A 10,256-nucleotide genomic window follows, 5' to 3' on the forward strand; every position below is an offset into this window, starting at 1 on the left:
TTTAAAGACATTACAACCGAAGACAAAGGGTATAATTCAGTTATATGATTCAATTTTTCAGGCAAGTCATGTTACTTATCATGTGTTTACGAGTGCTGAAGAAACTCAGGAAGCTATGGTTTATATAGATTAAGTGATTGATTTTGCAACGATTCTGATTAGAGTCGTTTGCAAAATGTAGCTGAGAGTTAATATACGGCCGGCTCCAGAGGCATAAACTATTTTAAGAAACCCTATTTTAAGAAACCTTCAATCAGCGCTCAGAAGGGTTGTCGAAAATGAACCAATTTCTGTTGTAAACACATCGCTTGACTTGTCATTCCTTCCTAATATATCTGCGCTTTCGTTGTATGCCGTAGATATGCTTAACACAAATTTACAATAGCCTGAAATCAGTGAAATGTTTACACTTTGTCGTTTCTTGCCCCTTTCTTTCGTGAATATTGATCTAGCCTGAAACCATTCAGTAATAATTAAAAGCAAATACATAGTTGTGAAAACACTACTTGCTTCGACCTACAAAGCTATTTTCGTAAATTATGTTTTGCTAAATTTGTTGTCTCTTATGAATGGGCAACTTTGGAAATGCACACTTGCGTCGCCCAAGAAAAAAGAATGCGCATTTTCAGACTCCGGTAGTTACAGAGTTACAGTACCCGGAGTGACTATAGTCAAAATTTTGTAATTATTGGTAATAATATCTCTGACAAATTTGAAACTGAAATAAGGTATATTTGATTTTCAAAGAGGTATTAATTAAATTGTTTCAACCAAGATATGGATTTTATTTGACAACTTGTGCGATTCCAGGTCACCTGCTGTGTATATGGGTTCCGGATGAAATGTAAGTGAGAACCTTAAAAAAACATAATGTAAAAAAAACATCAGGATATATTTTGATTACACAGATATCGACAAGAGAATTTAATGGTCTGCGACAGAAAATTAAGGTGTTTAGCTCTTCCGGGTAACGCTTTCAAATAATATGCCGACAAATATTATGATAATTATTCAGGAGTAAGTAATTATTCGTTTAGATCAACTATCAGATCATATCACTTTTACTCTCTCGTGTTAATCAATGTGGCCGATGACACTCCTTCTACTCATATTTATATTTTGCATAATTAAATGTTTTAGACAAGACTGCGCGGGGGGGGGGGGGGAGGTAGTGACATCCCGCCAGCTTTCCTGAAATTATTTTTAAAAACCGCCGATTACAAACCCTACAAAAGTCGGGTCCCAGAATGTAGGACACCCCCAAGGTATTTTCTTGATGCTCGCCCCTGGTTTCACTCTAAATACATTCAAAGCAAAACTAATAGTAAAATTCAATTGAATTACTTTTTTCAGTAGGAATATAAACGTCATTAAAAGTAAATTTGAATATTCCTGCAGTTCCTATAACTTCAATAAAGACGAAATGCATTTGCTCGAAACTTTCGTTACAATTTTCAGGTAATCCGAAAATCACCGAAGTTCGTATTTTAGAAAAACTGCACTTGTGAGTGATAACCTCAATTGTAAGATGGTAGCTTCGTATACCCATGCAACCTTATCAAAAGAGTTACGCATTACAATGTTTTGTAGGTTTGTGGCCAAACTATACCGCGCATGTGCGCTTAGTGCATGTGGGGCCGGTTGTATAAAACTCTTTATCTACATTTTGCATAGTTAAAGTGCCTATATCACTTGCGGGATCTTTACGGATTTGAATAAGGCTTGAAAAATTTGTTTATAAGTTCTACAACCTTTTTGATATAATTAAATAGTTTCGAAAATACGTCGGTTGGGGGGACTGGGACTCAGGAATGATTTGCAAACACGCCGTCTTTTATAATGTAAACATGAAGAGTTTTACTGGCGATATAATTTGCGCTTTTCAAGTAAAAAATGCGGGGACGGTACGTTGTGTATGGCTGTAGCAATTGGACGAGTTTTTCTCAAATATTCTACGTTCTTGAAAGATCGAAGTAAAATTACAATTGATTATATTATGTTTGACAAGAACTCGGTTCCTGAGTCCCAGGCCCCCGAGCACGACGGAAATTCAGGCAAATCGTCATGTTTAGATGTAAATATTTCCAAAACTATTTAACTATATCAAAAAGGGTTGTAGAACTTATAAACTAATTTTTAAAGTTCTATTCAAATCCGTAAAGATCCCACAAGTGATATAGGCACTTTAAATCCTAGTTAACGCCGAAATACACGACTCTGATTCGCTAATTCTGCTTAATTACAATTAAAAGTTAACTATAGTCTTTTATACAACCGGCCCCTGAGGTTTCTGCTATCCCAATGGTTCGAATAACTCTAAGCCTGTCGCCTATAGATTACTGAATGGAAAGAAGACTGCATGTTATAATACATATTTATGCATCATCATATGGGGGAAACGCCGTCCTAAAACCTATCATGACCTTTTAATACTTTCGCTGCAGGAAACATTCTTAGAATATTATTATAATTGTAAGCTTTTAATAAAACCATGTAAAATGACACTGCTTTGTAAAGCTCTATGAATATTTTAATGCTAATTTATTGATAAAGAGCAAATGACAAAATACAGGATTCCAGTTCCAAAGGACCAAAGTCAATATTGGTACAAAATAAATAAGGTTAGTTCAACAGGATCCGTTGATTGTTTCGATAAACGGTTTATAGATTTGATGTGATAAATTATTGATGCACGTGTTATAAAGAGTTAGGTATAAAGAATATATTTAATGTGATCTTTTCAATAGATTAATGCCTTACATGTCTATATTCTACATTTCTACGTTCGCTCTGTTCTCAAGCCAGTTTCATCAGTTCTCTGCTATTTCGCGCCTCTACGTCCTCATACTTCATGTCATTTTACCATAACTAACATTACTCTAACACACGCAATAAGTTAAACTGACGCTTTGTGTGTTCAAACCAAATGCAGAATATTTGTACATACATAATGAAATATAAACCAAGTGTGATTGAAATGTTTTCATTCCAATAGAGGATTTGATAGTGCATCAACAAGAAAACAAGAAAAAATTGTAAGGTAGTGAAAATTTGGATCGTTCGGGGAAATGCAACATGGGTATGGTTAGCCAGTCGGCAACATTGAAAGTAGCTTCAAGCGACAACTCGCAGGGAAAAGAATGCGAAAATTTTGTGCACGAAGACGGTTCAATATTAAACCTTACCAGCAGCCACCTACAAAAAAACAAATCAACTAAAATACCAGCAATACTGCTGGACAAATTTGGACATTGCATAAAATCAATTGGTCGAATTGCATGTACATGTCGAAACGTGGTTGGAACTTGCTTCCTTGTCACCGATGAATTAGTGATAACTAACTATCATGTCTATGACAATATAAAACGTGAAAGATGTCAGCCTCAAAATGAAAATTTGCCCATCATAATTTCATTTGATTATTATTACCCGGGACAAACAGAAAATCTTGTCAACATACAGGTTGATGAAGCACATGATCCTCAAATTGAGAGCAAAGAGGTTGACTATAAATTACTAAGAATAAAAAAGGACCCGAGAGGCCTAAGCTTGAGAATCGTGATCAACTTGGTGCGCTGATAAGAGGTCGCCCAGTGCAGGAAAGACAGATTGTTATTATCGGTCATCCAGAAGGAAAACAACTTCATCAGGAAACATGCGTTGTTGTCAGCGATCACTTGATTTCAGAGACACTAAACCAAAGATACAAAATGATTACCGGTGAACCCATGAGCGACCAGAAATTGAAGGAATTTTACGAGGAGTACAAAGAAAGTCTTTCTTACGACACAAGTCTTTTTTCAGGTGCGAGTGGTTCTCCTATATTTGATATGGGTGGATATATTGTCGCTATGCACTCCAAAGGACACACACTGAAGAACCTGGCGGACGGGAAGACATATTCCCTGATGGAATTTGCTGTTCCGTTCGATATGATATGCAAAGACTTAGAACGTACCAAAGATGAAAACTTTGTTAAAGAAATCTTTCCTCACTACGATTTAGATCTGCGCGAAGTTCCAATGGATCACTGATTGTTTTCTTCGTTGAAAATAATGATTCACGCAGACATGCTTATATCGGACAGTATACTTCTAAAGACACGAATAATTATACTAAGGCTAGCTACGCCACTGTGTAGCAAAATTGGAATGGTCAACTACCTTGATATAGTCAATGTGTGTATAACTTCAAGAAACAAACTAAATGTTTTTAACCTTAATTCAAAGATATACAACTACATATTCAGTGCATAATATTTAAGTTGACTCATTTAAGAGAGATGTAAGAGTGTTATTTAAATTTGACTTATCCACCGTTTAAGCTAAATGGGCTTGATATACAACCGGCCCCAGTTAAATTAATATTTACTCCAAGGACGTGAATATCAATAATAAACCCAATTCTAATAATAAACTCAATCATTTAATTCCGGCGAATATTTGTAGTAAACAATGATTTGCGCCTATCGCAAGAAACTGAACGTTCCACTTGTAAAGACAGAACGTTTTTTAAATTTCTTTATTATTACAGCAAGTAGTAATCTATAAAACTCATATATAGTGCATTTATCTCTTGAATTTAAACATTCTTAACCTACTGTGATTTTTATACTTATATGGTTTTCATAATGGTGTAAAATTCACCATTTCTCATTAAATAATCTATCTATCAAAAAAAAACAATCTATCTATCAATGAAGATGACATTAAAATGGCGAATAAATGACGAATGGCATTCTAGTGATAGCCTGCGCACAGACGTAATGTACCAGCAAATCCAAGCGAAGAGTAAAAGCATGAAATCTGTTAAGAAAGCAATTATTCTGATATTTTCATAAAATATCCGCAATCAAAGAGCTAAGGCAGGAGGTAATACGAGAGTTAAATAATTGCTGATAATCTAGAATTTCATTCAAATACAAAATACTAGTTTTATGCCTTTCGCATGTAGCGCATGCGCGTAACTCAACATTGATGACATGATGGACAACTTTGATATCGCAGTTCGTTCCCATACCCGGGTGTAACTGAATCTCCGGTCAGAATCAGTACCGTCACTTAGGAAAGGTATTTCTTTCGTGATTATATAATAGAGATATAATAAAGCTTTTTCAATTATTAGCTGCACAACAGGGATCCAACAAAATTGGATCGTGTGAACACACCTTAAGAAAAAACGCATACCGCATACTCGACAATATGTACAAAAACGCATAAATAAATCTATATTTTCTAACTTTTCGTCTAACGTACATTAAATTACACCATTCATTAAATATCATATCTATGGTTATCATAGATACTCGTACAACGACTTTTTCCAAAGTCGACGAGAAGCGCGGAATAATATTTTAAGCAATCACAGTCCTAGTGTAAATCTTCTTTCGTGCAGTTTAACACCATAATATGGTTGGTGAAGTAAATATCAAATCCACAGATTTACAGAAACATAGCTATTTCCCAGTCAAGATAAAAACTCTTAGAATCTACATTTCAACCAGTTGTCGATACACATCCTATTCGAAAAAAGGTTGTCTTCTACAAATTTAACCTTAAATAAACGCTAAGCCTTTAAGCTCATGTTAAGACTATTTGAATGCACACGAGCGTTGTTTTCGAGCGTTTTCAAAATCGTTTTTGTCAATTTTAATGTTTACACGCCTTGTCCACATGATCCAAGTAAAAACGGGCTTTACATGTTAAATTAGCTTCAACTTCTATGGTAAATTGACGATGTTTGAAACCGTTGAGGCATGAAAACGATTGTGAAAACGCTTGAAAACGTTACCGTGTGCACATTAACCTTAGACATTAGATGTGAATACAGTATTTATACTGTTTATATACTACAGAATTATTAAATAAACTGACGTTTACAAAGGTAACACAGCCCTTCTTACAAAGGTAAAAAAACGTAAACCTTTAATTAATATGCACACAAAAGTTTCGGCGTCGCTGCAGCAGATACAGTCAGTCCTTCTTATACTCCTTCAGACAGCTCTTCTTACAGACGTCTGGATGCAAATTAAGAACGACGTCGTTAATGTTATGTTTACACGTCGACATTGCAATTCCAAGTTGGGCCAAATAGTACGTGGTCATTATGAGACCTTTTCTGTACACTATTGGCGCATAGAACTTATCAACCGCAATCAACGTATCGGATATTGCAAATAAGATCGCGCCACCGCACGCGCACATGTTGTTCCATTTCCACAGCTTATCGATCTGCAGACGGGTGACCGCGCGCCAACACATCAGCATGATAAGGAATATATAAATTGCGACGCAAATCACCATGATACCCTTAAGTTGTGGGTAAAACATCCAGAAGCATAGCAAGCCATACGTTGAGCACACTAGTAGAGTCTTGATGCTCCATGGACGCATTCCAAAGGCTCGGACATAAATGATCTGCGCAATACCAAACGCCACCACGGCATGAATGAACAGGCGTGGCTTCCAGACCATTAAAGCGTCGCCCAAGCACGAGAACATCATGCCCAACAGTACGTGACGATTGTAGCGGTGCTGAACGAAGACTGATTCCCTGCATCCCAATGAAGAAACAAAGACATATAATCGGAACATTTCAACGACGCGTGTAAGATTGGATGGACTGCTCAGACCTGCGACGAAATACACACAAGCCGTCTTCGCGAATGGAACGAGCTTTGGGCCAATGCTTTTCAACTAGAAGAAAAAAATTCGGTAGTTTATTAGTCACATCTGAGCAGGTGGTTTGGGAAAATACCAACAGGATGGGAAAAAAACGTATACGTTAAAATTGGCGAATAAAAACCCATGACTGGACTGAGTACTGACCCCCCCCCCCCCATAAATGTTACAACTGGGAGGAATTTTGAAATTTCAGTTGACTTCTATGTTCTACTTACAGTTACACATAAACGTGTATACATACATAAACCTGTATAAACTATATGTCAAAAAGGAATTTAAATTGCAACATACTTTATATTGGAAAAGAAACCTGTTTCATTGCATCTAATATCAAAACATATATATTTATTATATACATGCATGCGCATGCACTTATTTCAGTGGAAGTTAGATATTTCTTCTGAGTTCCGACAAATCTTGGGTATATATAAAATATTTTGGGTACATTATGTTTTGAATCTCAATCGTCACCAAAATAGTACATTGATTCAATTACATTAATAAAATTTCCTTAGCAAAGAGTGATTTCTATTTCATGTTAGTTTCATATTTCATTTTATATTAATCATTTCATATTATTCTTTCATCATACTACAATAACAACATGGTTCTTTGCCAGAATGTAAATGAGTAATTTACAGCACCACAGAAATACTATATTACTACAAACTTTCAATGTGAAAATTTATAACTGTACCAGTACGGAAATTAATCTAAAGATTATGTGTAATTCTTTAAAAATCCTCAGTGAGTATCAATAAATATAAACATATTAAATATAAAAGAATATATAATATGCCATATAAAAGACAGTTGTGACAAATTACAACACCACTGAACTTTTTCTGCTTTAAGAAGATGGTATGATTTAAATATTTTATCAATAAATGAAAGCATGTATAAAATCTTTCCATTTAGAATGATTAAAGCACAAGAAAATAAACCTCATGACAGATTTGTTATATATTTGTACAAGGCCATATTTTTCAGGGTGATATTTAGATGTTGGAAAAAAATCCATCACATAAGGTTAAAATCATCCACTCATTTGTAGTATAAATACACTTAGTCAGATCTACATATAGACCTTTACCTATACTGTAGAAAGCCAGCAAAACACACAATAATTTGGAAAACTTTTTAGTGCAATGTTACATAACCCTATATAATTACATTCAATCAATTTCAATCAGAGTGATGGAGAACCAGTTAATTTAAGCATGCTGGTTTATGGTTAAACCAAAAACATTGGCAGGCAATGATACAGGTATGTTATCATGGGGAATTAATAATAATAATACTTAATAAACATTTCTATAGCACCTATACCAAAATGTTCTGAGCTATATAAATTTAAATTCCATTTTAATGGTCTAGCCTCAAGCAAGCCTGTAGCGCAGGAGATGTACAACTGCACAAGCCATATAAGCTGAGCATATACATAATGTTATTATAATAACAATTTTTTTTTTCTGTAGCTCTAGAAAATTTTCCTGTGTTCAGAGTGACTGGGCATAACTCAACGAACTGACACTCATACGAATCACTATCATGTTCCTTGACACCTGAGAAGGCTAATCCATTACATTTGGGCTGGTCGAAACAAAGGAGCCTTATCAGAGAGCATATTATTAGTCCAGCCTCATTTTAGCAGAAACACTTATATATACATGTCAGTCGGGACCATTTCTTGCTCATGAATGCTTGCTGTCCACAGACGTTTGATTAATTCAATTGCCTTGACTTTGTGTAATTAAACAAGTTATTAATTCCATTTATTAAAAGCCACAAAATGTTAAACACTTTGTGATACTTATGTGCTTGCTGTCTGGCAATTCAAACCAAACTAACAGAAGATAACAGTGCTTGCATCAACTTCTACCTATTGTTTTTGTATGTTTCTAGCAAACGAATCAATTGTTCAGCTTTGGTGAACTGTGGGTGTTTGTTTACTTTTGTACACATAATTTTGCATATTCATATATTCCACTTAAAATAACAAAGACATCTTTCTGTAAGTCAAAAATAAATTGGATCATGTGAGGATGAGTAATAAGGCTCCAATTTGAACTAGATTTAGTTTTCACGAAGTAGAATTTGCTATTTGGCAAATCGTGTTTACAAGATCTCTGTAAATATTGAATATTTTTATTAAATATATATTACGATCATCAATTTTGTCGTTAAAATATTAGCATAAAATTTGGCAATATTGAGAAATATTTCATAAAAATCGCAAATTAGGGCATTTTCATGACTTCTACAGTACACTCATATTACATAAATGTACGTCGTGTATTTGTGATTTGTGTATGTGACAAAATCATAAACTGGCAAAACGCATCATTATTTTATATACGACGCACGGTTAGGGCCTAACAATCTTTTAACGAAACAAAAACAAAATTGAAAAAAATGGGGGTTTTTAAAATATTTCATACGGTAAACGTGTTTGTTAAATTTTCAATGTAGTAGCGATGACAAGATTTATCACAATTCAAATTAAAAGGAATTCTGTCACTTCTGTGTAGTATTATAAAGGACTTACAACGTCAACAGGGTTTACCAAAATTCGTAGGAATCTCTGCTCTGTGAGCGGCAAATGTGAGTCATCTTCCTCTAAAGTATATTGAAGCGATGTTTCTCCTTCGACCTCATCATCGATAGACTTTTGTTTCGCCATGAAAATCCTCAAAATATCGACGGTAATAATATCACGACCTCGATTAAACGTGTCGCACGTTCAAAATAACAACACTGATAAACATTACTGCCGGAAATGACGTATTTCATACCTTAAACACGCCCACTTTTATATTGCATGATTGAGTTCAGCATCTGGGGCGAGGTGGAGGCGAGGGTGGAGAGTAAAAGTCGAGAGTCGATAATAAAAGTCGAGAATCATGAATAAAAGTCGGGAGGCGAGAGTCAAATTAAAAAGTCTAGAGTCAATAGTAAAAAGTTGCAATTAAGAGTCGAAAATATGATCAGGAAAGCTATAATCTAAAGGTATAAAAAATATGATTATACATTTGCATACAAGCATTTATCCGAAGTTAATTTTTTAATTGACATATTATATAGAGATAACTTTTTGATGGTACAGGTACGTTTGTTTTCTGTGCGGTTTTATTTTCTTGTGCAGTTTTATTTTCTTGCCGATTTTACACTGCGCCGGAATAATAAGTTTAAAAAGCATACTTTTTATAATTGTAGCTTTCCTCGTCATATATTCAACTCTCGAGAAACTATGGCTTATTCATTTCTCCAAAGTTTGGCTATTTGTTTTCACGATATAAATATACCATGGGTATTCCATGGGTGAAATTTCATTCGCTCCATTATTGTCCTGACTTCTGACGTCACAGAGGCATAAATATTTAAGGTATTTCATAAGGAAAACTCGGGCTGGAAAGCTGAAAGAAGACTTTGGGTTTTCCTTCGTTTGCAAGTTACCGATTACGACAATTATATTATTAGAGACTATATAAAAACTGCCCATATGCAAGGCTTCTTTCCAACCGAACGCAACAGAAAGGGATCGTTCTATCGTACACGACTCACCAGGATTTT

The sequence above is a fragment of the Dendronephthya gigantea genome, unplaced genomic scaffold (genome assembly GCF_004324835.1).
Source record: "Dendronephthya gigantea isolate DGI-Jeju-01 unplaced genomic scaffold, DenGig_1.0 000157F, whole genome shotgun sequence".
NCBI classification, from domain to species: domain Eukaryota; kingdom Metazoa; phylum Cnidaria; class Anthozoa; order Malacalcyonacea; family Nephtheidae; genus Dendronephthya; species Dendronephthya gigantea.